The sequence below is a fragment of the Balaenoptera physalus genome (assembly GCF_965194825.1).
Source record: "Balaenoptera physalus genome assembly, chromosome: 10".
Taxonomy (NCBI): domain Eukaryota; kingdom Metazoa; phylum Chordata; class Mammalia; order Artiodactyla; family Balaenopteridae; genus Balaenoptera; species Balaenoptera physalus.
This window is the reverse complement of record NC_138889.1, coordinates 54,461,687-54,489,560: the sequence shown is the minus strand read 5'-3', so window position 1 is coordinate 54,489,560 and position 27,874 is coordinate 54,461,687.

The window sequence follows — 27,874 nt, the reverse complement described above, 5'->3', positions numbered from 1 at the left end:
GGTTGAGAGTCTGCCTGCCAATGCAGGGAACACAGGTCCGAGCCCTGGTCTGGGAAGATCCCACATGCCGCGGAGCAACTAGGCCCGTGAGCCACAATTACTGAGCCTGCGCGTCTGGAGTCTGTGCTCCGCAACAAGAGAGGCCGCGATAGTGAGAGGCCCGTGCACCGCGATGAAGAGTGGCCGCCGCTTGCCGCAACTAGAGAAAGCCCTCGCACAGAAACGAAGACACAACACAGCCATAAATAAATAAATAAAAAATTAAAATAGCTTTACCTTAAAAAAAAAAACTTAAAGCACATGGCATGATAAAACATTTAAAAAAATTAAATAAATAAAACACCAAGCATCCAGCTTCATAATAGCATATTAATAGTAATAAAAACTAGCATGCCATGCAAATTCTAAATCTAAAACACGTCTGTATAAACTCCCTTGGCAGATTCATTTGGCCTTCACAGAACCATTCATTTTCCAACCTAAGACACAGTTCAATGTTACTCTTGATTATCACATAGCTATTTTATTCTACTCCAGGGGGGAACACTTGAGTCGGATAAAATGATCCCTCTGTGAAGCTGCTATGTAGTCTTTAGTTAAACTGGTTGGCATGGAGAGGCTTAATTAGCAACTGTAAAGCATTTTGAAAATCTTCACATAAGATTTCCAGGAAAATTAAATTGCATTATGATTTTGGAACTCCACATATTTATTTATTAAAGGTATATGGACTTCCCCTCTTTTTAAAAAACATTCTATGTTTAGCCACCTAAGAATGAAGGTTAGGATAGGTGTCTCTTAGGGAAAAATAAATATGTTACTAAGGTCTTTATGCTTTATTTTTTGAATGCCTGTATGTTTTCTTACAGAAGAGAAATGAACATGTTATAATAAACAAAAGATAGAAAAGGTTATTTGAGGATGAAGAAGAGTGCGAAATAATAAGCACCCAATTGTAAACAAACCTGCAAAGGCCATAAGTGAGAGCTTTGTGGACAGATGGGTCAGGGGTTGGAAAAGAGGAGGCAACAACAAAAACAAAAACTGCAAAAAAAAAGAAAAATAAAACCTCTTCTTTATGTGGGATATGATAGTCTACTTACAGAATGAAACATATGTTTATATTTAAGTATAAACAAATTAGAAAAAAGTTTCATGTTTATTCATTTGTAGAGATGACATATTGTTCAAAGAAATTGGAAACACATGTATGTAGTATGATTCCATTTAGGTAAAAATAGAGCAAATCTTAGTATCTTCCCCATATGAATATATGTGCTTGCATACATCTGTATGAGCTCAGGAAAGGTTCACACCATCCTGCTAAAACTGGTCGGATATCTGTGTGAGTGAATGAGGACTGAGGACAAATGGGGGGGGGGGGAAATGACAAGTTTTATCTTTTTAGTCTCTCATTTTGTTGCTTTATTTGTTACAACTAGGTGCATGTTAAGCTTGTGGTTTGAAAAATAACAAATAATAAAATATTTCAAATATTCTATTGCCTTCTTAGTCAAGCCTTCTCTTCATCTCAGAACGCTGTTCAGTTACTCTATTCTTTAATCTTCTCCAGAGCCAAGATTCTTGAACAATATTTCTGTAGACACTGCCCCCATTTTTGCCCTCCCTTTCTCTCTAAAATGTACTTCTCGTCTAACCACTTTGTAAAATTCTTCTTGCTGTCACCAATAATTACCTTGTGCTGAATCCAGCAGACACTGTTAAGATCTCATATGATATAATTTAGGACAGATGGCCATTCCCACTTTCTTGAAACATTCTCTTCTCTTGGCTTCATTTTCTTTCTTTTCCCACCTATCTTTTAGCTCAGTTTTCTAAAAATCTCTTCTTCTTGCAGTTGTCCCCTAATTTTGGTGTCGCTTTAGGTTTCAGTTCTGGTCTTACTTTTTCTTACTGTACATTCCCTCCCTATTAAATCTCATCCATATTTCAAATATCATCCTATTTCAATGAATCTCAAAGTTAGACCTCATTCCAGATAACTTGTCTGACTTCAAACATAACTATGTTTGACCCATCTACCTGTGTGATTCTCATGCCAGAAAACTGGGATTACCCTCGGTATTTCTTTTTTAGTTATTTATCAATCATCATTAAAATCAAACTCTTCAATAAATATAAAAGAACATTCTATTATTATAAAACATCTAAAATAATTATAATGATTATGTGGTAAGCATAATTTCTTTAAACATTTCCTGTATTATTTTATTTATTGTTTTTAACAATGTAATGAAATAAGCACAGATATCACTTTGATTTTTACAAATGAGGAAATGAAGCTTAAAGTTTAAATAAGTTGGCCAAGGTCATGACCCACATTCTTTATTATAATACCACTGTCCACCTCTCTTCAGTGGTTTTCTGCTGCTGATAGGAAAAAATTCAAAACTTACTTAGAAAAGTCATGCATAATCTGGTCCCTCTTTATATGTCTTGTCTCTTCCATGATCACTATATTCGAGCCCTAGTCTAGGCAATACAGTTATTTGAGAACTCTTAGGGCCTTTGTTTACAAGATTTTCTTTGCCTAGAACACTTTTTCTCCAATCTTCATCTGGCTAACTTAAACACAGTTTTTACATATGAATTTTAATGTCAACTTAAGCCAGACTATCTCTGACCCACTCAGGTAAATTAGATTTCTCTTACTGTTCCTTTACAGTGTAAACCTATCGTATCTATCTTTTATAGGGCATAATTTATATACATTTTTGTCTTTTTCATTTTTAGATATAATCTTACAGGGACAGAAACTGTGTGTTTTCTCATCTTTGCATTACCAAGGACAAACACAGTCTCTGGTCTGTCTGCCAGCTCATGATCACACAGATAAAACTGTAAGTATACCTGAATATCTCAGAATGGCCAAAGGAGAATTTTCTCAGAACATTTCTTCCCCTTTTGTGATACTGATTCATACACCTGAGTGTGTATGGTTTTACTCATGGAAAGTACAGCATATAAGCCCATTTTTTTTTAATGCTCAGCTCATAATACTGCAGGGTTTGCCATGAATGCTTACTTATAAAATGGGGAGAACATTTCTATACAGCAAAGGAAACAATCAACAGAGTGAAGAGATAATCTATGGCGGGGTCCCCCACCCCCGGGCCACAGACCGCTGTTGGTCTGCCGCCTGTTAGGTACCAGGCCACACAGCAGGAGGTGAGTGGCAGGCTAGCAAGTGAAGCTTCATCTGCCACTTGCCATCGCTCGCCATCGCTCGCGTTACCACCTGAACCATTGCCCCCACCCCTCATTCTCCCCCCTGCCCCGTGGAAAAATTGTCTTCCACGAAACTGGTCCCTGGTGCCGAAAAGGTTGGGGACCGCTGATCTATGGAATGAAAGAAAATATTTGCAAACCATATATCTGATAAGAAGTTAATGGCCCAAATATACAAGGAACTCAAATACTCAATAGCAAAAAAAAACCAAAACAAAACAAATAATCTGATTCAAAAAATGGGCAAAGGACCTTGAGAAAATGTCTCCCAGGGACTTCCCTGGTGGTCCAGTGGTTAAGACTCCATGCTCCCAATGCAGGGGTCCTGGGTTAAATCCCTGGTCCAGGAACTAGATCCAGCATGCTGCAACTAAGAGCCCGCATGCCGCAAACAAGACCAGGTAAAGACAAACAAACAAACAAACAAACAAATAAATAAATAAATACTTTAAAAAAGAAAAAAAGGGCAAAGGACCTAAATAGACATTTCTCAAAGCAAGATATACAAATGGCCAACAGTTATATGTAAAGGTGCTCGACATCACTCATCATCAGAGAAATGCAAATCAAAACAAAAATGAGTTATTTCCTCACACCTGTTAGGATAGTTGTTATCAAAAAGACAAAAGATAACAAGAGTTGGTGAGGGTGTGGAGAAAAAGGAACCCTCATGCACCGTTGCTGAGGATGTAACTTGGTGAAGCCATTGCGAGAAACAGTATGGAGGTTCCTCAAAAAATTAAAAATAGAACTAACAAGTGATCCAACAATCCCACTTCTGGGTGTAAGTCCAAAGGAAATGAAATCAGTATCTTGAAGAGATATGCACTCTCCCATCTTCATTGTAACATTATTTACAATAGCCAAGATATGGAAACAGTCTACTTGTCCAAAGTCCAGGCCCTGCTAAGAGGAGGGGGTCCCTGCGCCAACCAGTTACCCTGTCCTGGAGCGTCCAGCACCCAATCTGGGTCCTCCCACCAATGCCCAGGCCCAGCTGAGGAGGCAGATGTCAGCTGGCGGCTCCCTCAGGGCTAGGTCCCCAGAGCCTGCCCAGCCATCATCACTGAGGAAGCCAGGCGCCCAGAACCCAGCTGGCCCTCAGGCTTTTCATTTAAACCTCAGAGAATCATTTGCATAGGATCAATAGGAGTACATGTTGTAGCAAATGCCAATCAGGTAAATTCCCAGCCCACAACAATTGCTCTTCTTTGAGGACAGGCCCGGCCACAGAATGACGTGCAATGTCCTGGAAACCTAACCCTGACTTCTGGTCACCTCCTAGGGGTAGACAACTGATCTAAGCTGTATCAATTTTTGAAACTTGAATGGAGAGACTGAAGCTGGTTGAAGCTGTTACCTTAATGGCAGTGTCCATACACTCCAGTTGCGGAGGCCTCCGTGGACTGTGACCCGTGCAGACTGTCGCTCGCCACCAGGTCACTGGAAGTGGGGATGGGGGACAGGTTCACGGCTGCTTCAAGGCCTGGGCCACGCAGCCAGGGTGAGGGCTCTGGAGCGCTGCAGGACACAGCCCTCAGCCTATCCCCAGGGCCTTCCCCCAGCGCACCTGCCAGCAGGAGGCCGGAGGGCCTGGAGGGTCCCAGGGAGAAGGCCACAAACCATCTCTCGCCTGCATTCTCCGCCGCGAGGACCACCGCCTGGCTGACAGTAGGCGGAGCCGGACCTCGAACCGCACGCACGCCGGGTCTCGCGCTGACGGTCTCGCGGTAACAGTCGCGCGCGAATGGCTGCGTGCCCGCCCCGCCCCGCCCCGCCCCTGTTACAATTCCTTCCTTTTCTTTGATACTCCTCAATCTTGAGAACACGCGGGTATAATGTTTTTGGATAGAGGTTAATCATAAAGTCGGCGGAGGAACTCGGTTTTAGGGGGACTAAGTTTCAACCTCCAATCCTGTTTCATCCTTCCCCAAGTCTTTCAGGGAATGGGGTGATAAACACTCCGGCTACTTCTTGCTGAAATGGGGTGTAGTCCTAACTTGATTTGGGAAATGGATATCAAATTGGAAATATTCCCGAGTTGCAAGTCGTGGATCTGAGTCTTGTATAAGAAAGATATCATTCCCTGAGGAATTCAGGAGCATAAGCCTGAAAACCAGACTGGACCGGGCAATTTGAGGGAGACTTGTTGCCAGGTAGCCAGTTGTCTAATTTTATCTAAGTAGCTTTTAACTTCTGATGTGGTATTAAAATATACATAACAGGAGCTATTGGCCACTACATGTCTCCTTTTTCTGCTAACATCTGATCTAAAACAATTTTATTGTCTAAAAGTTTAACAGTTACAAGAGAAGACCTTGAGGTCATCAGGTTGCTGCTGTCACCTGCCAGCAGACACTGCTTTGAGAATGGCTAGTGGAATCCCGAGTATGACACAGCTCAGAAAACTCAAGTTCTCAGAAATACAAGAATGTGTCTGAAATCACATCCACAATGGCCATCTAGTTTTACCTTGGATGTCTGAATCACAGCTATTCCATTTTTGACTTTCAAATGTATTTCCCCTCTTCAATGGCCAAGACATGTACAAGGCATATTCAAAAGGCCACAAAACAGGCTGCTCTGGTCAGTAAAGTTTAAGTTAAATCATCTATCAGCCAGAATGACTTCCCTATATCTCAAAATATGTGCAAATTTTTCCATCATCTCCCTTTTTAATTGCAAATCCTTCAACAGACCAAAACATATCCCCTGATTCCAGTGTGATTTAGCTGCCTGCCCTGGGTCTAGATCATGTTCCTCGGTGCTAAGCCTCCTTTAGACATTCACATTGGGGGAAAACTGATCAGATATTGTAAACAGGCTCAGAAGTATGTTAATGAGGAGATACTTTATAAACCATGTATTTTGTCACTTATACCCAATTGTTACACAAGCATTGTATATGTGCTTTTAGCAATAGACTTAAAGCAAGCAGTGTTCTTCCACACACACATGCCAAATCAAGACTAATTTATTTATAAAATACATCTGGTCAATTGACTACATAGGTTCCTCAAAACTGGCTTTGGTGGAACTCCTCAGAAGTCTCAGACTGAACTCCAGAAAGGCCTCTCGAGGCCAGAAAATCCATGCCAAAGGCCTACCATCAGGTGCTGCCTCTGTGGAACTCTTGGTCCTCAAAATATCAAGATTCCTGTACGTGCCAGGAGACAGTCTTTCCCATCACCTGATAAGGCTGCTCAGAACCCAAGAGTCTCCAGTTTCTGGAGGCACCAGCCAGAGAGAAAAGAAAAATACTTCAATTTTACTCACAGAGTTACGATTTACCAAATTTCTGTAAGTCATGAGTAACTTGAGGGGAAAGGCTTCCCTATATCTAGAGAACACAGATCAAAATCAGTCATATTCCAGGCAAAACCCATAAACATTATAACCATATTCACCAGTTTACTCAGTAACCAATCCTTTTGTTAACTTTTTATGAAGCCATCAGGCTTTCCATTAGAATTTTAAATTTCTTACCAGTTCAGCAGTATAATTTATTAGAGACCTGTACTTGTCAAAAAGTCCCTTCTATGAATCTTCTTGAAGATGAAGCACTTTTGCAAAGCATCAGCTTAACTGTCTATTAAAGACTTAAAAAGGCAAGGTTAGAAATCTGATCACAATGTGTTGACAAAGAAGCTTAATCAAGTTGCTGTGATATAACGAGAATTATGGCTGATCGATTGTACCAGGACATATCTACATTTCAGGAACTTTATATAATTTCTAGAATATCTATAGTAGTAACATTTATCCATACCATATAATCTGAGAAGGCTTATCACTCATTTGACAATGCTTCCCATGTAATTCAACATACCAAATAATACTAGTTAAATATCCCTCTCTGAGATGACTCAGGGGCCCTTTAAAACATCCCAAAGTTAGCTGGAGGTCAAAAGAACTTTAAATAAAATTGGTTATTTGGGAAGTTTGTCAAAAAGTTTCAAAACACTTCGTCAAATAAGATCATAGGTCACTGTAAGACAATACTTATTTCTTATCCAAAGTGAGAAGAGATCTCAAAAGCAAATACAGATCACTTAAAGGCAGGGCAGTTCATATAATGTTATCAAAAGCAGCATCTAAGTAAACTTGTTCTCTTAGCTGAGAGGAACCAAATCTAGTCTTGTACCAGCCTACTTTTAATAACAAAATGCATTTACCTAACTAAGTTTAATCTAATCTCATCCAGACCATGCATGAAACTCCTTTTTTTTTTTACTCAAATCATATATCCTACTTTCCTACTGTACACTGAACTTTTTTTTTTATTACATTAGAATCATTAACTCTTAAAAATCTTAATTTTTAGTGAAGACCAAGAGACAAGTAATGGTGAACTGTTTGCATTTTCTGATTGGAAACTTATGCTTTAGTTTTCTTCTCCTAAGAAGGCAAAGGCAGGTAAACTTAGATTTGCCCAGCAACCAATGTTCCAATATTTTATTCTATTTGAAATGAATTCTTGCCATTTAACTTAGTTCAAGTTACCAAAATCTGGAGAGGCTATTTTAGATAGACTTAAAGTTTCAGCATATCAAGTTATTTTCCTTGCTGACAAATTTGCAACAGATATAAGGTCTTATTTGATCTCTAATAAACCCAGGTACAACAGAAGTGTTATAGTTAACAAACTGACAAGCCTAAGCTAGCTTTAATACCAGATAGCAATTTAGTATGGAATATTTCCCAGATCATGAGGGCCTGAAATTCATTTTGGCCAATTTTCTAAATATTAGGAAGTATTTAATGTGTAAGCACTTACTTTTAAGTTAATTAAATAGAGCTCATTTACAAGTTAACTCAGTAATATTATAACTGAAAGTGGTCCAATTCTTGATAATGCACTTCAAGGGGCTGCATTTGGGAAATACATTTCAGTTTCCCATAGCTGGCACACTAACACACAAGACAAATGCAAACATACACACAAAGAACAAAATCTAATTCCTACAGGACAAAGATAAAAGGGTAAAGTTCAACAATTTCCTCAACTTTTTCAAACAAGGATCCTTCTTTTTAACAACAAACAACATGAAAATGGAAGGATAGGGAATCATGATTGCATGTGTCATGGCAATTCACCTGGCAAATTCAAAATCAAAAATAAACCTTGAAATAAGTTAAGTTTATTTAGTTAACTTCAAGCTTTCTCCTAGAATTTTTTTTTTAAATTTTCTCAGGGTCTGAATTCTGAAAAAAAGTATTTCATCAAGCCAGCTTTGTCTAACTACACATGAAAAAACAACCAATTTTGGAATTTCAAAAGAGTTTCATCTCAACCAATTTTTCTCTGGAGTCTAAAGATTATAGTGACATGCAGTATTAAAAAAGTCCTCTCTCTCTTTCTAGAAGCATACTAAAGATCTCCCAGTTTTGCAAAATACACCCTAGGGGGACTATAAAATGGAATAGAGCTCTGATTATCACCACAGTTGTTATCAAATATCAAACAAATGCAATGCAAAACAGTCTCCCAGGATCACAGTTCCCTAGCCCCAAACCTCCATCAATGGATAAAGAAAATGTGAGATACACACACACACACACACACACAAACACACACACACACACACACAATGGAATATTATGCAGCCATGAAAGAAGAAAATTCTGCCATTTGTTACAACGTGGATGAATCTGGAGGACATTACTAATTGAAATAAACCAGACATAGGAAGATAAATACTGCATGATCTCACTTAATGTGAAATCAACAGTTGAACTCATAAAAGCAAAGAGTAGAATAGAATGGGGTTAGGAGTTGGGCAAAATGGGGAAATGTTGATCAAATGGTACAAAGTTTCAGTTATTCAGAATGTAGGAATTCTGGAGATCTAATGGACAGCATAGTGACTATAGTTAATAATACTGTATTGTATCCTTGAAATTTGCTAAGAGAAAATTTGAAGTCTTCTCACTACCACCACCAAAAAAATGTAACTATGTGAAGTGATGGCTATGTTAATTAGCTTGATTATGATAATCATTTCACAATGTGTACATACATCAAAACATCATGTTGTATACCTTACATATACACAACTTTTATTTATCAATTATACCTCAATAAGGCTGAAAAAATTGGGGACAGCAATTTTTCTCAAAAAGGATTATTGAATGGGTTGAGGAAGTTGATATTTGTAAAGCTCATTTCCCCATTTTTACATTGGTGGTATTTTTTCACTGTTTTGCTGAGGGTCCTAATGTCTTTCTGCATGAAATAGTGGAAAGGAACCTAGAATTTTAAATGGGAAACATGGCTGCACTTGTTACCAGGTGTGTCATTTTGGAGGAGTCCTTCTCCTTCTGAACCTCTGTTTATCACTTTCTGCAAAATATCTGCAATAATAATATATAATTCTCTAGGCTTAAGGACCAAATGAGACATCATATGTCAAAGTGCTTCAGAAAGACCAACAGGCCATAAAATAATAAATGCTATTATTTACTAATATATACCTTTAGGAAAAAAACTTATGAAGACATTCACACTAAATATAACTGACTGAGAAAGTTTAAGGAATTATTTTTTCTACGGGTACTTGCATTTTAATAGCAATCAAAACCAATTTTTGTTGTATAGAACAGTAGTTTCAAGGAGTGTTAATATTATTAAGGTGTATTGTTTGACAACAAAACTCCAAAGTTAGACATATCTTGACAACAAATTCTGAAAAAATATCTACTACATGCCCCCAATTGTGCTTATTCTGAAGATACCAAGAATAACAGAAAAGACATTAATGGGGCCTAGTCTTACATAGCTTGCATTCTCATAAGAGAAGTAAGAGATAAATAAGCCAAGGAACAAGAGAGTTGTAGCTTGTGATAAGAGCTAATAAAATGCTGTGATAGTAAATAATCAGGGACAAGGAAACTACTTTAGATAAGGTGATTGGAGAGAGGCTGCTGAGATGATAAGTGGACTGAGGCCCAAAGGCTGCAAAGGAAGCCCTTAGATGTAGAGACAGGTGACTTTTGTTCTGGGTGGAGGGAACAGCAAGTTCAAGCAAAAGCAATCTGAGAAAGAAAGAGCTTGTGTTTCTAGGAGCATGAGAAGAAAACGTGGCTGAAGCATGGTGAATCACTGGGGAGAGGAAGAGAGCTGAGGCCTCGGGGTTAGGCAGGGCCAGAATATATTCTAGATGAGAAAGTACTGGTAAAGCACTTGATTTTTATTCAGCTCTATAAAGGAAACAGCGATATGAATGATTCTTAAAAACATTATGCTAAAAAAAAATGCCTTACACAAAAGAATATACGTTACTCTGATGTGCTAGAACAGGCAAAAACAAAAACAAAACAAAACAAACAAACAAAAAGAGAAAAAACAAATGGGAAGAAAAATCAGATCCATAGTTATGTCAGTTTGGCGGGGGCGGGGGAGGTGGAGGGGTGGACTTTTGGGAAGAGGAATAAGGAGAATCTTTAAAGTGATGTTCTGTTTCTTGATTGAGGATTGGGTTATAGAGGAGTATGCATGTCTAACTCATTGAATGCATGCTTAAAATTTGTTTATTCCTAACATGTAAAATTTACCTAAAAGATAAAAAAAAAAAAATCATGGACAAAGGTTGTGCTCTTATTGATATGCATGCTCAAGTACTTCAGAAGACATGTATGGCTGTCTACAATTTATTCTGAAATATAAAAGAAAAAAAAAAGTCCATGGAATGATGGGTGGACAGAGGGATGGCTAGATATTTAATAAAGTAAGCATAATAAAATGTTATTTGTAGAATATAGATGGTGGTTATACGGTGGTTCTTTGTAAAATTACTTCAACTTTTCTGTGTGCTTAAAATTTTTCATTAGATATCTTGGGGAGGAGGAGGAGGAGGCATGCAGAGTACAGTAGAAATTCATTGAAGATAAAGGTTTCTAGATTGGAGGACTGCCAGTGCTCTTTATAATTAAATGTGAATTTGATGTCTCCCATGGAGGATAGAGACACAGTCACCCAGTTACTACATATTTATTGGGTGTTTGCTACATATCAGTATCTGACAGTTATTGGGAGGGACAGTGGTAAGCAAAGCAGTCATGATGTCTGTTATCAAGGAGATCAACATACACTGAGTAAGTATTTACAAGAGGGATGGGCATGATTATGGAGAAGGATGCGGTGCTATTTATTATGGCATATAACACTTTACACATTTATTGACCATATTACACCATGGGATATACTGGGATACAGGAATGGTGCTCCAGTGGTGGTAATATAAGTAGCCACCAGCCTTTAGAGGAAGAAGTGATGATTTTTTCTCCTCCTGCCCATATGTCAGACATCCCTGTTGGGGATATTTCCTTGTTCCTCCAAAGTTGCAATAAAATAATATCTTCAAAGAATGAATCCCCAAAGGTAAACTAAGTACCAATAAAGGTTATTCAGATCAAGACAGAGGTATGTGAAATGAAAAGCAATCTGTCTTTGAAAGGCGAATTGATGAAGGTTAATGTCAATGTTAATGACAGAGCTGCTCAGGAAGGTTACCTCACAGCCTACAGCTGAGAAGCCACAGCGAGGATCTGAAAACTGGAAATTACACCTTGTATGACATGTCAGAGAATTTTAAAGTAATGATTATAGGAATTAGATATAGCTGTGAAAGTCCAAATCCTTGAAATTTATATCCAGAATATTCTACCTTATAAACACAGTACGTGAAATGTTTGGCATTAATATGAGGGCAGCAAGTGAAAGGTAGTCAGTCAACCTTATTTAATTTGAGATGCATATATATTTTTCACAGAAATTTGTCTAACATGTATAAAACTTTGGGACTTAAAAATCCTAAACCTCAGTTACCTCATCAGACAATTTAGGTTAATACTGTCTCACCTCCCGTAGTTGACTTGAGTATCAAATTGATGAACACATATGAGTAATTGCTAACTACATTCAAAATGCAAGATACTACTTTCAGTAAAATGTATTGGTTCTATAGAAGCCTTTCTTATTAGGTGTCAAAAAAACATTTTGAATTTCTGCCTCTTTACCACCATGTATACAGCTTCTACATGTCCTTTTCACATCTTCATTAGGGAAGTAAAAGGTTACTTCTTTTTCACATTCAGTAAGAACTATTACTATGTTCTCCTTCAATGTACAGCTGTGTTGTTGTGGGTGAAAGTCATTTTGAACTGTTTCCACCCTTTTCCTAAAAGTTACTTTAAATGTTTTCCAAGCCCTTTACTGCCTCCCCTGGTTTTGTATGAGCAACCAACAGGGTAAAAAAGGCACTACCAGTTCACTTGCAGATCTGGAAACGCAGTGTCCTTAGATATTGTGATGTGGTTAGGCAGAGAGAGAGGGGGGTTAAGAATTGCTCCAGGGCTCTTCGTTTGAGACCTGAGTCCCTGCTATCTTAATAGGGGTCAGTCTCCAGATGGAGAATGGCATTCATTCATACATTTATTCATTCAGTTATTCACTCCTTCAATGACTTCTAGAAGGTGCCTCCTATATGCCAGACCCTGTGATACCCTGTGAATGTGGATACGAAGACACATTTGTAGAATCCACTGCAAACGCTTTTTAGAGTTTGAAAAACATAGCTCAGATTTAATTCTTTCCCTGAGAAAAATATCACTGAGAGATAAAAATAACAGATGAGCGTGGAGATAAAATATTTATTGCTATTAACATAAATAATAATACATATTGATGGATTTTTGTCCTCTGCCATTTGGTCACTAGGCGTACTCATGTTCGAATGTATATAAGGTTCAATAATAAAATGCCAAATAAAAACATGTGAATAAAAGATCCATCAGGCATGCATTTTCTATTGTGTAATGCTTATTTTGTCAGACTCTGGGAATGCAGAGATGAATAAAACATAGCCCTTGTCATCCATGAGATTGTGATTTGAGAGAGGAGAGTGACATATGCTAATATTTTTAATACAACATTTTTAGGGCCTGTAGAGATTTTTCTAGTTTCAAAGTTGGGCAAATGAGAATGAACTATGTTGAGGTGTGGATAGTCAGGAAAGGTTTTGCTTAGAAGGCCACATTCTAACTAGATCTTGAAGGGTGATGATGATCATGATGATAGTAGTAATGAGAACTTACGATTTGCCAGGGACAGTTCCAAATGTTTTGCCAGAAATAAATAATTGAATCTTTTTAGAATCCTATGAGGTAAGTACTATTTATAATTCTATTTTATAGAGGAGGTAACCGAGGCAAAGGAAGGTTAAGTAACTTGACCAAAAGCACACAGTAAGTGCTGGAGTCAGCATGACAACACAGGCAGATAGCTTCCAAACCCAAGAGGAGGGAGAGCATAATGGAGACTTTATTTAGAGTTCAAGGGGCAAATAAACATACCCATAGGGACCAGGCTAGAAAAAATGAGAGAAGGTTAACCAGATAACACATGCCCAGTCTGAACTGGCCAAATTACTCACGTGTCATTGACTATTGCCAGGTGACAATGAAGACTTAGTGTTGCCAGAGTTCAGATCTGGTTTCTATGCAAATTCTCATAACTTTTAAAAAATGTTAGCAACTGAATTCTATTATTTCAAAGATATTTGGGTACCAAAGAAAGTACTTCTGTGTATAGAATCAGGCCTATTGATGATCTCTTAATTTAGAGGATGGACTGAAGGAAAACCAAACTTTTACACCCGACAATGAGGAAATAAGGTCTGAATGTTGGTGGGGTCTATCTGTCCTGTCATGGTCACAGATACATGTATTGACATGCAGTTTATGTATAGAGAGCATGACTTTGCTTACCCAGTGGTCTCTTCATTTACTCTAGAATACACAGACTTTTCCCACTGGCTCTGTTTCATGTCTCATAAATCATTTAGCATCTATTCACTCATATGGCTTTTATCATTCTCTCCCTCACATTGTCAATTCTTATATTTTCTTTATTCTAAGGCACAGTTTGTCAAAATAATATTCAGGACAGGATATGTATTAGAACTAGTATGCTCAACTAAATAATGACAGTGGTTGTTTTCTCCCAATGAAAAGTCATTATTAAATTGACTGTCCATCTTATGTGCATGGCTTCTTAGAATGGAGGAATTACAGTATCTTTTCAGATGTACAGGTTTTATTCCCATGTAGATTATGACTTGTATTTGATTATTGCCCCCATAGCATCTGGATCATTCATACTCAGTGTACACTTACTGTTTTGAGTTGTTTTGAATGTGAAAGTCAAAATTTCCGGTGGAACTAAGACCATTTTTGTTTCTGTTATGTGAAATGGGTAAAACATTCCATGTACAGGAAGAATGAGCTTTACTTCCTGGATAAAAGTAAGAAAGTCATAGGTTTTGAATTTCTCTGAGTCAAATTTAATTTTTTTTCTGAAGTATCATCACACTGAGATGGAAGCAAGTTCTACCACAGGACCTACAGGAGTTCCTTCCCCTACCCTCAGTGTTGAATATAGGTTCTTGGCATCCTACACCTTCCAGAACATTGCCCACTGCTAACATTTTGCTTTCCACGTCCATAAGATAGGGAGGTAAAAAACTGTGAGCTAAATTTGAAGATGGGTCATTAACAAAGCAAACCACCAGGATTTAGTCTTCCAGAAACACCATACAGCTGTTTCCCTCTGAGATCCCCTGTCTTCCTAGATCCTTGTAAGGAAACAGTTAGGATACCTCCTTAGACCATGTTCCTCCAGGTTCCCTTGTCGGGAACATCTGCTCTAGCTTTCTTCCCCACCTTTGGTAAAGCTAGGTAAAATCTACTTGACTCCCCTCCAGGAGCCTATTTAAAAAATAAAGAAAACCCCTGGCCAAGTTTTTTCATTTTTTTGTTTTTAATGGAATTTAGGGAAGCAAAGTTCTAGGTATAGGTGAAAGCAGATGGAACATATCTATAAATTTATTTATTTTACTCAGTAGAAGTGTATTAAGTGCTTCCTCTTTGCCAAGCACAGTTCTAGATATTAGTTTTGCAAAAAAATAAACCATGTTTCTGCCAGCGTGGAGCTTATATTTTGTAGAAAAGAGAATAAGAAAATTCATTTATTTATTCATTTATTCAATTAACAAGAAGTACCTTGAGGAAAAGTAATGGAAAGCAAAGGAAGAGAGAATAATGGAAGTAAAATATTGATTATAATGTCAGTGGAAGTCTGAAGAGATTGCATTGCATGAAAACCTGAATAAAATTATGAAGGAAGAAAAGAATTATGAGGAAGAAATGTAAATATATACTAGAAGAAAAAAAAAAAAAATCATTCCAGGCCAACAGAAAAAGCCAGTGGCAAGGTCAGAGCTTGGTGTCACTAGGCATCAACAAGGAAGACAGGGTAGCTGAATGGAGAGAATTGCAGGTGAGAGGATTCGGGAGTTAATTATAGGGAGTCTTGTAAGTCAGAGATAGAATTTTGAATGTATTCTAAGTGTGATGGGAAGGCTTGGAGAATATTAACTTAAAAGTTGCTGCTTTGGTCATTTATGACGCAGATATGATTAAAGATGGACAAGAACAGAAAGGCTTATTAGGCTATTGCAGTATCTTAGTCATTATATAATATACCTTGGACCTGAATGGGGAAACAGTGATGTGATGTTCTTTATATAGTGTGGATCTATTTTCATTTCTTTTTTTTTGTATCATTTTTTATTCAATTCCACATATAAGTGACATCATATGATATTTGTCTTTCTCTGTCTGACTTACTTCACTTAGTATGATAATCTCTAGGTCCATCCATGTTGCTGCAAATGGCATTATTTCACGCTTTTTTATGGCTAAGTAATATTCCATTGTATATATGTACCACATCTTCTTTATCCATTCATCTGTCGATGGACATTTAGGTTGTTTCCATGTCCTGGCTATTGTAAATACTACTACAATGATTTTGCTGGACATTTAGTGAACCCTTTCAATCAAGAACCAAATGTTTTTCCTAACATAAAAATTTCTTGAAGTATCCTATTAAAAATTTCCTCCACCATTTTTTAATCTTTATTTTTTGGTTATGGTAGTTTTAAAACTCCTATTATTTTGATGTTGGACCTCCCATAATTATCTTCTAATTTTCATACATTTTCACTCTTATTTTCTTTCTCTTTATATTTTTTATTCCACTTTCAGCACTATTTCTTCAACATTATATTTGAAGCACATTATTGAATTTTGATTTCTGCTCTTATACATATATGAAAAATCTACATCTATATATGTTCTTATATAAAGCAAAATATGTATCAGTATATGAATATAAAATAATTACATATAATTACTAAGAGTTCTTTATTTTACCTTACTATAGCATCCTATTCTTAATATCAATAGAATAAATATCTACTCTTAGTCCTCTGAGAGTGTCAACTAATTTTTTTAAGTTTAAGTTTTACAGTTTTAATTTATTCAGAATTGCTTTTTTTTTCTGTTGGTTCATTATATATCTTTATATATATTAGAGCCATTCTTCAGTTGTCTGTGACTTTTAGTTGTCTGCTTATATTTAAGAGCTGGGAGCTAAAATTCTATTTGGAAGTTTGAGACAATGTTTGTGACTTGTAGCTGTGGGTATAATTGTAGGGTTATCTGCCTGGTTTGTTTACTTTGTGCCTTTCCTCTTGGGTTAATCAGTTTACCCCTTTAGGGAATTTCGAAACTCCTGTCTGGAGCCTTCACGGGAGAGAAGAGTACTGAGGGTCTCAGTGTTTGTGTGTAAACACACACTTAACCCCTCTATTTTCAGTAACTATGACTAATAACTTATCAAAAACCCCTATTTAATCCTTTTTAGTCTTTTAATATTTGGAGGACAGAGCGGGGGAGGTTATATGGGGATTCAACTGCTTCTTATACAGACTTTCTAGCAGTCCCTATTTTTGTTCACCTTTATCCCCATTCCCAGAAGTATCTGACACCCAATTCCTGCCTTTTTAAAAATTATTTTAAGAGGGTTTAATATGCATTATATATCCAATGGCTTTTTTAGTTTTTCTCACTACAAGTTTAGAGTTGAGTTTCCTTGGATATGCTCACTTAACAGTTGTCTATCTACTTCACAGCTCCCAACATTTATTGCTTTTATCTCTTCTCCTTTCCCTTTTCCTCTGTGGGTTTGTATAATTTAGGACATCCTTTATTTTCATTTAGGGAATAAAGATAAATGTGATTTTCATGCCACTATATCTACCCAGAGTCCATTAGTATGAATTATCACAAGGGCCACGTAAAAGTAGAATACCTCCTATTTTACAGAGGCAAAAATTAAGCTCAGAGAATTCAGTAGTCATTTTATACTCTCAAGGTTAATAATTGGTTGAATCAGGATTCTTATCCAGTTCAGGTAAACTCCAAATCTGTGGCTCTTCCTGTCACACGCTGCTGCCTCAGTTATCACCCTTGTTTACAGTGGACCAAATGCAAACATACTGTTCATCTGCCAGAAATGGTTAGTGGCTTATCACAGTACCATGTGTCCTGAGCACACATCCAATTGACTTTGTCTCCTCACCCATACAACCTGACAAGTCTGCAAATCTCCACTTTCTAATTAGTCAAGTTAATGAAGCTCCTTAAAGAAATCCATAGGGCTTCCCTGGTGGCGCAGTGGTTGAGAGTCTGCCTGCCAATGCAGGGGACACGGGTTCGAGCCCTGGTCTGGGAAGATCCCACATGCCGCGGAGCAACTAGGCCCGTGAGCCACAACTACTGAGCCTGCGCATCTGGAGCCTGTGCTCCGCAACAAGAGAGGCTGCGACAGTGAAAGGCCCGCGCACCGCGATGAAGAGTGGCCCCTGCTTGCCATAACTAGAGAGAGCCCTCGCACAGAAACGAAGACCCAACACAGCCAAAAATAAATAAATAAATAAATTTATTAAAAAAAAAAAAAAAGAAATCCATAAAGCCTGCCTCCATGGTCCTGACATTTAGCAACTTCTGGATAATGGTTTCTGGGCCCCTTCTCCATTAAAATATTGTATTGAGTCCTGAAGTGCTGACTCTGAGACTTTATTAGAATGGAACGAGGAGGGGCTCCCTTTGAGCCTTCCCAAACTCCAGGATAAATACAGAAATGGCACTTTTAATAGTCAAGCCCACTGAGAGACCGCCCTTCATTAAGTTGGCTCCTGTCAGGAAAGCTATAGTTTTCTGAGTGAAGCAGAGCAGCTGGACACTGAAACAAAGGGGGAAGAAAATAAGCCTGGAGTCACATCTTAGGATAGTGACACAAGGCCCACAGATAAAAAGATGACTCAATTAGTAAAAAGACCACAGGCCATGAGCTGGACTCCTCAGCACCCAGGGCAATGCAACCTCTTGATGCCTCAGTTTTCTCCTCTGAGTAGTAGGAATAATAATGCCTTGTCTTACTTCAGTCTTTTGGTGAAGATCCAAATGAGAGCAAGAGTGGGGATACATTACTCATATGGAAGGAATTAAGTTAAAAATTGACTCTGTAACATTCACATTCAGTGTGGACAGTGTGGATACGCAACTCAAGTCACACATTTCTAATATTTCGTCCACAAATGTTGGAGACATTGCACCCCCTTTGTCAATAGCCCCTTTTAGTCACATACCCTTATAGCTCGCTGGAAACTTGCTTTGACTTTTCACTTCAGTCTCTCATTTTGATCACTTATTTGCACTTATCTGTCCGGCTTGCCCTCATTGTATTCATCTAAATCTAATTAAATAGTATATTAAACATAAACTATTATCAGGTGGTTTTTGACAACATGTATGTTTTGCTTTCCTCTTTTAGATCAGAAGCTAAGACAAGTCAGTCAATATGTCACCTCTGGTCATTTAACACCTATCCTGAGGCTGCATATTACCATTTGTTCCTTCACTTAGTATTTATTGGTACCCTGCAATGTGCCAGACACTGTGTTAGATGCTGGGGACAGAAAGAAAACATGATTCTTGATTGACGTATTATTGAGAGGGAAAGAGACTTTTAAATTCCTTTTGTACTCCACGTCCTGTGGAGTACAGGATTAGAGATAAAAGGGATCCCTACCCTCAGGAACATCCCTCCTATAGACCAGAAGCAGACATATAAGTTAACATTTCCAACATAATGTGATTTGTTGGAGGTTGAAGGTGGTCTTTGAAGGCTGATGGGCACAGAGGAGGAGCTTCTGTGTGTGTTGGTCTCCAGGAGTAAATCACCTTGAGTCAAGGGCTAAGCAGCGATGTTGAGACATCTAGTCAATGTTCCCAGCTTCTATCATCCCTTTGCCTTTACTGATACTGGTGTTAAACCAATCCCTTCTGCACTTGCCATGTGTTGAGTAACATCTATGGCCTTTAGAAATCTACCCTAAGAGGTTAATTCTTTACCTATCTCTTGCTACGTACAAGTACAGTGGAGCAAAGACATAGCTGAGGCTACAAGAGCTGCACCTAGCACTTTGTCATTTCTGATGACCTATGTGACTCCCAAAACCTCTTGCTCTCTCTTGCTCATATTATAAGTTTACTCTTTACTTTTTCCATCTGGTTAAGTATTATTGTACAACAAGACTCAGACGGAGGGGAAAATTTCTTCATGTCTCAGGGCAGAGGAAATAGTTACTTTGGTATATGTCTATAGCAATGTGGACAGACCCTAAACTTAATTATTAAACTTAATTATCTTTATTCCACAAACTAGGAGCTACTTGAGAGCAGAAATAATGCCTAATCCATCTTTGATCCTTCTCACCATCACTTAACCCAGTACTTGGCCCATAGTCGGCACTCAGTAACTATTTGTGTCATGAAGACAAGTCTGTCATCAGCCATTTCCATATAAAACTGACATTACAGTTCTACCCAAAAGCATCATTTCCCTTGTTAAATGTAATCCATATTTTCAATACATCATGACCTACATGATTTGATCCCAAACTACTTCTGTCATTTGATTTCCTATCTCTCTTCCTCTCATTCATTGCTCTCCAGTAACCTTGTGAGGTAGGTAACATATTTCCTGCATTTTATAAAGAAGAAATTGAACCTCAGTAAAGTCATTTATTTGTTTGTGTTTATCCCTCTGGGCAGCAGCAGAACAAGCACTTGCTTTCTCATGTTTTGCCTTTCAGTCTGGTGCACTTTCCACTACACTATAGCTACCCTTGACTCGTGCTTTCATCTGTTCAAAGGTGGGGCATTTTGGGGTTAGTTAAGATCCCTCTTAAATCATGAAGTCTTAAATTTACTTATTTATTTATTTTTGGCTGTGTTGGGTCTTTGTTGCTCTCACGGGCTTTCTCTAGTTGCGGTGAGTGGGGGCTACTCTTCGTTGTGGTGCGTGGGCTTCTCATTGCGGTGGCTTCTCTTGTTGAGGAGCACGGGCTCTAGGCACGCGGGCTTCAGTAGTTGTGGCGCATGGGTTTAGTTGCTCTGCGGCATGTGGGATCTTCCTAGACCAGGGTTCGAACCCATGTCCCCTGCATTGGCAGGCAGATTCTTAACCACTGTGCCACCATGGAAGTCCCTTAAATCATGAAGTCTTATAAAAGCACTCTAATCCACAGAGACTACACTACATTCTAAAGTAAGTAATGAGCATCTAGGTCACTGGAAATCACTTACTTTTCCTAAAGTCTCCCCTAGGTTTGCATTTATTTTTACAGAAATTTATTCTTAAGTAATCTTCCATATGCTTATACTGTCTCTCTCAAACTGCCTGAGAAACAAAGGGTGTCTGTGCATAGGGTTTAGCACATTGTTTGGAATTTAGTAGGTGCTAGTCTGAGATTATCTCCTCAAGTACCAACCCTCCATTTACAATTGGCCTATGAGTCATGTTTGGAACACTGAAGACTTAGAATGGTGTGACATGCAACTGATGGATAAACAATGAGATTAGGGCAGGAGGTGGGGTGAGGTAGAAAGGTCCAAAAGATATTTATGTCAAATTTCCACTTTCTTTATAATAAATCTATTTTCGGCACCATTAAACCTGTATGCCAGAGGTTAAGGAGAAAATATTTTCTTTTATAGCAGAATCCTGAAGTGATAAATATGACCTACACTTGACTTTGGGAAATTCCTCCCTTTGTTTCTAATCTCTAGTATCAAGCTACACATATAGTGACAATTAGAAGACCCTCTCACCCTGATTCTTATATACAAATTATCAAAATATATCTTGATTTAAAGAAAGGTTTTCATTATAAAAGATTAATGTTCACTGTAGAAAATTTAAAAACAAAGAGAGGCTGTAAGAGTAAAATGAAAACTGACCCAAAGTCACAACACCCAGAAATAATCACTGTTGGCATTTGATGCTAGTATTTGTACTAAGCAAATGTACAAATTTTTTTGTTTCTTTTTTTATGGGATCATAAAGTTTATACTATTGGGAAACTAGCTTGTTTCATTTAACAGTGTACCATGAACATTTTTCCATGTCATTAACTATTCTACAATATCATTTTAATGACTACATGAATACCTTTTTATGTATTGCAGGAATATAATAAAGCAAACCACTATTATTAAATAGTTAGGCTTTATCTAATATTTTGTTTTGTTATTACAAACAATGTGTAAACTTTAACAGGTTTTGTGGCTTCTCTGGCCCTCAGTTTTCTCATTTATCAAATGGAGATAATAATAGTACCTGTTCAGAGGGTTATATAAGGGATTAAATGAGCTAATTTATGGAAAATCACAAGAGGTCAGTGATTATTAACCATCATTCTTATGTTATCATAAACAATGTGCAGTAATTTCTTTGTACAAATTTTTTTGTGCACTCTGATTTCTTTGGAATTTCTAGGTTAATGATATTATAGTTTTACGCCTTTTGATACATAATGGAAAACTCACTTTCCCAAAAATGTTGTGATGTACATACCCATCAACAAGTATGAAAGTATCTATTTCTCTATGTTTTCACTAACCTGGTTCTTGGAATTATTTACTCTTCTCTGGCATGATGGATGTAAAACAATTATCTCTCCGCTACTTTAATTCACATTCCTCTGTGGAAGAACATTCTTACATTGGTTTACGTATCATTTCTAATTCTTCATTTATGAATTCTCAGTTACTGTCCTTTAGCCAGTTTTCTAAAGAGCTTTTTATCATTGCTTTTATTGAGTTGCAAAATATGTTTACATATTCAAGGTAACAACCTGCTATTTTTTATATAACAATTTTATTTGTTTTTGAAATCTGACAATTTTATTTGTTTTCAAAATTTGATTATATACACCCTTTCACATCCATGCAGGAGGCATACATTTTTATGTAACTATATTCATAAATCTTCCTTCTTTTGGAGTCATGTTTATAAAGTTCTTTCCCATTCTAAGACTATGTAAATATTCAACTACATATTTTCTTCTAGAACTTGCATTGATTCAATTTCTATTTATCATTTTAATCAAAGTTTATGGTGCAACATAGACATATGTCTTTTTTATTTTCACAAATGGTAAGCTGATGAGTTTAATATTCAAGAATTTTGCAGTTATTTGAAATGATACTTTTTATTATCTTTTTCTGTCTGGATTATTTTTTTAACTAATAATATGTTCTGTATTGTTTTAGACCTGGTAATATGTTAATAAAATGTTTCTTGGCAATTTTTAGTTTTTCAAAATTATTATTCTAGCTGTACTTTTAACTCTGAAATGGTGTTAAGTATTATTGCACTGCATTAAATTGTAAATTAATAATAAAATGTGAAGTCTTTTCAGTGTTGTTTTCTAATTCAAAAATGTCAAAATCTCTCAATTAATATATGTCAATATATAGTATATATCTTAATATATAAAATATTCCAATAATATTCTGTGGTGCACTTGATATTGACACTATGTATTTCTTAGTCATAGATATTTTATAAATTTTATCATAAACAAATGTTTTCTTATATTGATGTAAGTAATAACTAGTTACAAACACAAAAAGAAAATCATTTCTCATGTATAATTTTTCCTTCACTATTTTCCAAATTATTGTCATTTCATATTTTTTTCAGAAATGTTTGGAAAGTTTTATTTACATGTTTTGTTTTCACTTTTAACCAACATCAAAAAACAAATTATTTTATCTTGCTGTTCCAGTCATGGAAATCACTTCTGAAAGGATATGGCCTGTGCATTTGCAGCTGAGATGTGTATGCCCTGCCAGGCATTTCTTTTTGTTTCTTAGAACATTTTAGTTGAATTTCTTGGCCATTGCAGGAAGAAAATCACATAACCTAAAAAGATTTATTGTATTCCAATTTATAATTTATACACATTATATAGTTTTCTTAGCTTATTGCATTGGATAGAAAGTCCAATCTTTTTATTCATTAAAAGCTCATGTCACCTTATATGCTGAAAAATATTTATATAGTTAGAAAGTCTGTAGAACCTCAGTACTACCACCTTACATTTAGCTCCTTTCAGTTTTCAAAAATTCTTTAACATCTTTTATCTCTTTTTACTTAACAAGTATGTGATATGGGAAGGTCTTATATTTTTCTCATCTAGAATATGGAAAAAAAACCTTGGATTTTATATAACTTATCCAAGGGACTATAGTCATTAATTTTAAAAAAGAGGAATAAAATTCAGGTTTCCCAGCTTCTAGGCTAGGGCTCTTTTCAAAATAGAAATTCTGCTAGCTGCCTCCTCTTGTGTAAATCATTTGGGGAATCTTCCAATTTTGGATGTAATAAAAATATTTTTGAATATATAGACATTTGCTTTATATGACATGTTATTTGTTATTTATTAAATAACATGCATTTGTATTTCACTGAACAACATGTAAAACAGCTGAATTACCACGAGTTAACATCAATTCAGAAAGTACTGTTATGGACCAATCCCTTAGGTACTGGGATATTAAGAACTGAGAAGACACAACCAATGTATTAGTCAGAATAGACTAGGTTTGGCTGTGATTAATAAAATAATAAAAAATGATCTCAAATCTTTGTGGCTTAAAATTTTATTTCTCTCAAACTACATGACCCATTTTGGGTGAGCAGAAGTGTGTTGTGTTCCTATAGTAACCTAGAAAACCCCACTGCTTTATTTTTTACTTATTTTACCATAAACCTTGTGTCAGGGGAAGAGAATATAGCATATGGTTCTCTGGTTATTGAAGTTTGGGTACAAAAGTGGGCTAGATCACACGGCTATGCCTAACTTGAAAAGAGGTAAGGAGGTACAATCCTATCACATGCTTGGAAGGAGGGGCCAGAGTATTTATGAACAGTCCTGATAATTCTCTAAACCTCAGTACTGGAGCTATTCATAGCATTTTGAAGAAGAGAGAAACTAAACACATAATTATAGTAATTACAATATAATATGATAAACTGGACAAACTATAGTAGGGGACAAAGTAATCTGTAGACGCGGAAGACAACAATTCAACGTGCTTGGAGAGGATAGAAAATACTTCTTAGGGAAATCGGCATGTAACTTGAACTATAAAGATAAATTTATAAAAAAAAAAAAAAAGATAAATTTACCAGATTGATCAAGAAAGAGAGCATTTACTCATAATTTATACTTAAGTGCAATAGAGAAATAGCCACTTAGAGAAAGAGGCATAAAGACAGACCAAGTTTCAGAGGGCTATTCGTAATAAATTACATCAGTCTAGATAAATGACTTTGCCTCTCTAGACCAAAAGCTTCACGATAATATAAGGAAGTTTAATAATATTTTTTCAGCTCTAACATTCTATGTTGGAATTTTTTATGTTGGAAACTTACTGGTAATTTTCAAGTCCTTATATGTTGGTAATCATCCCACATCAAAGAAAAGTCAGATAGAAGAGATAGCAAATGATTTTGCACTATGTCTGTCAATCCTAATTACTTAGAGGGGGCTAGAACACTTGATTGTGTAAGATGAAGCCTGAGAAAGAATGGTGTGGAAGATTGTCGATGACTTTCATGGACCCAGGACCGGGTAGTACAAAAGTAAAGGTGAGAGTGAGTAGGAATGTAGAAGGAGTGGTTATTTCCATGAGTTCTTGTTATAGAAGTGGTGCCATTTCAGCAGTTGTTAGGCCTGTGATAAAAATATATATTGGTGTGATATCACACCAAAATATATCACATCAATATATTTTTATCACAGGCCTAACAACTGCTGAAATGGCACCACTTCTATAGTGATATATGTATCACATTTTACAGTGATATATATATATATGCGTATATATATATGTGTGTGTGTGTTTGTATATCCAGTGTGATACATGAAATTCTAACATCAGTGATCAGACAAGTCATCTAGTAGCCAAAAATTCTCCTCTCCTTTATTTAACATGCATGCTTACAAGCACTCATAAATGCAGAAGACTAATTTACCCAGAACCCAGCACTCAGGTTTAACCAGCCCCTCCCAGTCCCAGGGATTCTCTTTCCTGTACTGACAAACTTGTCCATAGCTGTAGGATCATGCATAAAAAATTGATGGAGAAAAAGAAACAGAAAAATTATACTGTATATGAAGAGAATAAAGTAGAAAATACAGGTCAAAGTAGAGAATGCCTTTTAAAAAGTGGATACAGTATTTTAGTTCCTTCCATCCTTTAAATTAACTGTTATTGTTTTTATGATTTTTTTTTTCCCTAGAGAAAGCAAAGTCTAAAATCTATTCTCAGAACATCTCCATACTTTCCAAGTCCTTCCCTTAGTGACATAGGTAGTAATATAGCATTATGTAAGGCCTAGCAAATGAGAATTTATCATCATAAAACAGTAGGCCATTGACTTTACTTTCAGCCAAGCACAATGACTGAATGAAAAATACTTGTCAGGAAATGTACTGTCTTTTTATTAAATAGAATAATATAGGTTTAAGTTGTCCTCTTCTAGTAAATAGACTACTTCCTGTGCAACTCTGTCATAAAATGTGCATTTGAGATTAAAATATATAAATAGAATAAGCCCCACTGTACATTTTTCCCACTTCACATCAGTGGAAAACTCCTTTTCAGAAGTCAGCAACTGTGTTTAATTTTCCAGTGTATCTTTTTCTAAAACATTTCTTAGTTTTACGTTTTATAACAGTTTATTTACTTTTATCCAGTCCTTGGAGATTCAAGACTTGTTCTGTTGATAACAACTAAACCACGTATAGGGAAAATAAGTGTAGAAAACACTGGGAATTGATATGAAATACATGGGCGAAAATGGTATATAACAACATAAGTTCTAGTTTTAATTGCCCCAAGTAATACTAATTATTTCAATCTAGTTTACAATAGAAATCTAATAGGGAATATAGAAATACTTCAATTAACCCATCAGAGTATAAACTTGCTTAAATTATTATTCAATTACTGCTTGTAAATGGATAACTTTTAGTTATGTTGACATGGGTAAAATAGCTATAACTAGAAATAACTAATAATTATATACCATAATTATACCTATGTTTATTTTTTTAATATTTTCTATGGCTTTGCATTCTTTTATACTCTACCTTTACAAACATATTTACCATGCCCACACCTTAGAAAAATATATCAGCATGCAAACACCATAATTTCTTTATATGATAGCAAATTGTATCTGGATGCTAGTTGTTGTTGTATTTGTTTATTATATATTGGGTTTATTTGGGGTTTTTTTTCTTGGCTGTTTCATGATATCTAGCAATACTTCCATACAGATAGCCACTTACAATTTAAGCATAACCCTTTGACACCAATGTATTTTGATCTATACAACGAATCATCATGATGTATCATTTATGAATATTATTTCTCCAATTCTACCAATGGTTTCTGTGCTCTTAATCTTTGAGGAGGACAAGTGCTTTTTATTGTTATTATTATTATAAAAATGAGAAAAACTGAAGCTTAGATAAATTAAATGAATTGTCCAGTGTTAGCAGTTAATGTAGTTTTGGACTCAAAATAAGGTCTACCAACTTATATAATGTTTTTTTCTTTATGTAGGAGAAAGTTACCACAAATATTTTTTACAGAGATAGTTGTATAAATAGCAAACAAACGAACAGACTAAGGCCATGGGAAAAATGTAAAAACCTTAAGCAGCTATTGGAGGAGTTTGCCATTAAGTTAGGAATTCTAACGATCTAACTATAATAATTAATTACCCTTAATTACCTGATTAGAAACCTCCATGTTCCTACTACTTACAAACTGTACTTCCAGACCAGTACCATCCACTATGATAGCCACCAGGCACATTTAGTCATTTAAACATAAGCATAAGAATTGACATTAAGTAAACGTAAAAATCTAGTATCTCATTTGTATTAACTACATTGCAAGTGCTCAACAATTACCTGTGGTAAGTGGCTACCATAAAGGGCAGTGCTGACAGAAATTTCCATTATCACCAAGTATTCTTAGTGTGTCTCTAGACAAATATGCTAAAGAATATTATTGGTCATTGTGTCTGTATTTTTATGAGGTAAATTGTGTAAGCTCTATCTATATTTTATACTTCCCACACATGCGATTGTAGTTGAACATGCTACATTAGTCACAGGTTGTAATATTACAGAGTAGGAAACACACGAGGCCTTTGATAAACTTTGGTGTTGCATAATCTGTTAAGACAACAAAAATTATTTAAGAACTTTTAAAAAATTATTTATTCATAAGACCCAAATTTAAATCAGCTAATTTACTTAATACCACACAACCTTTGACAGTTCAA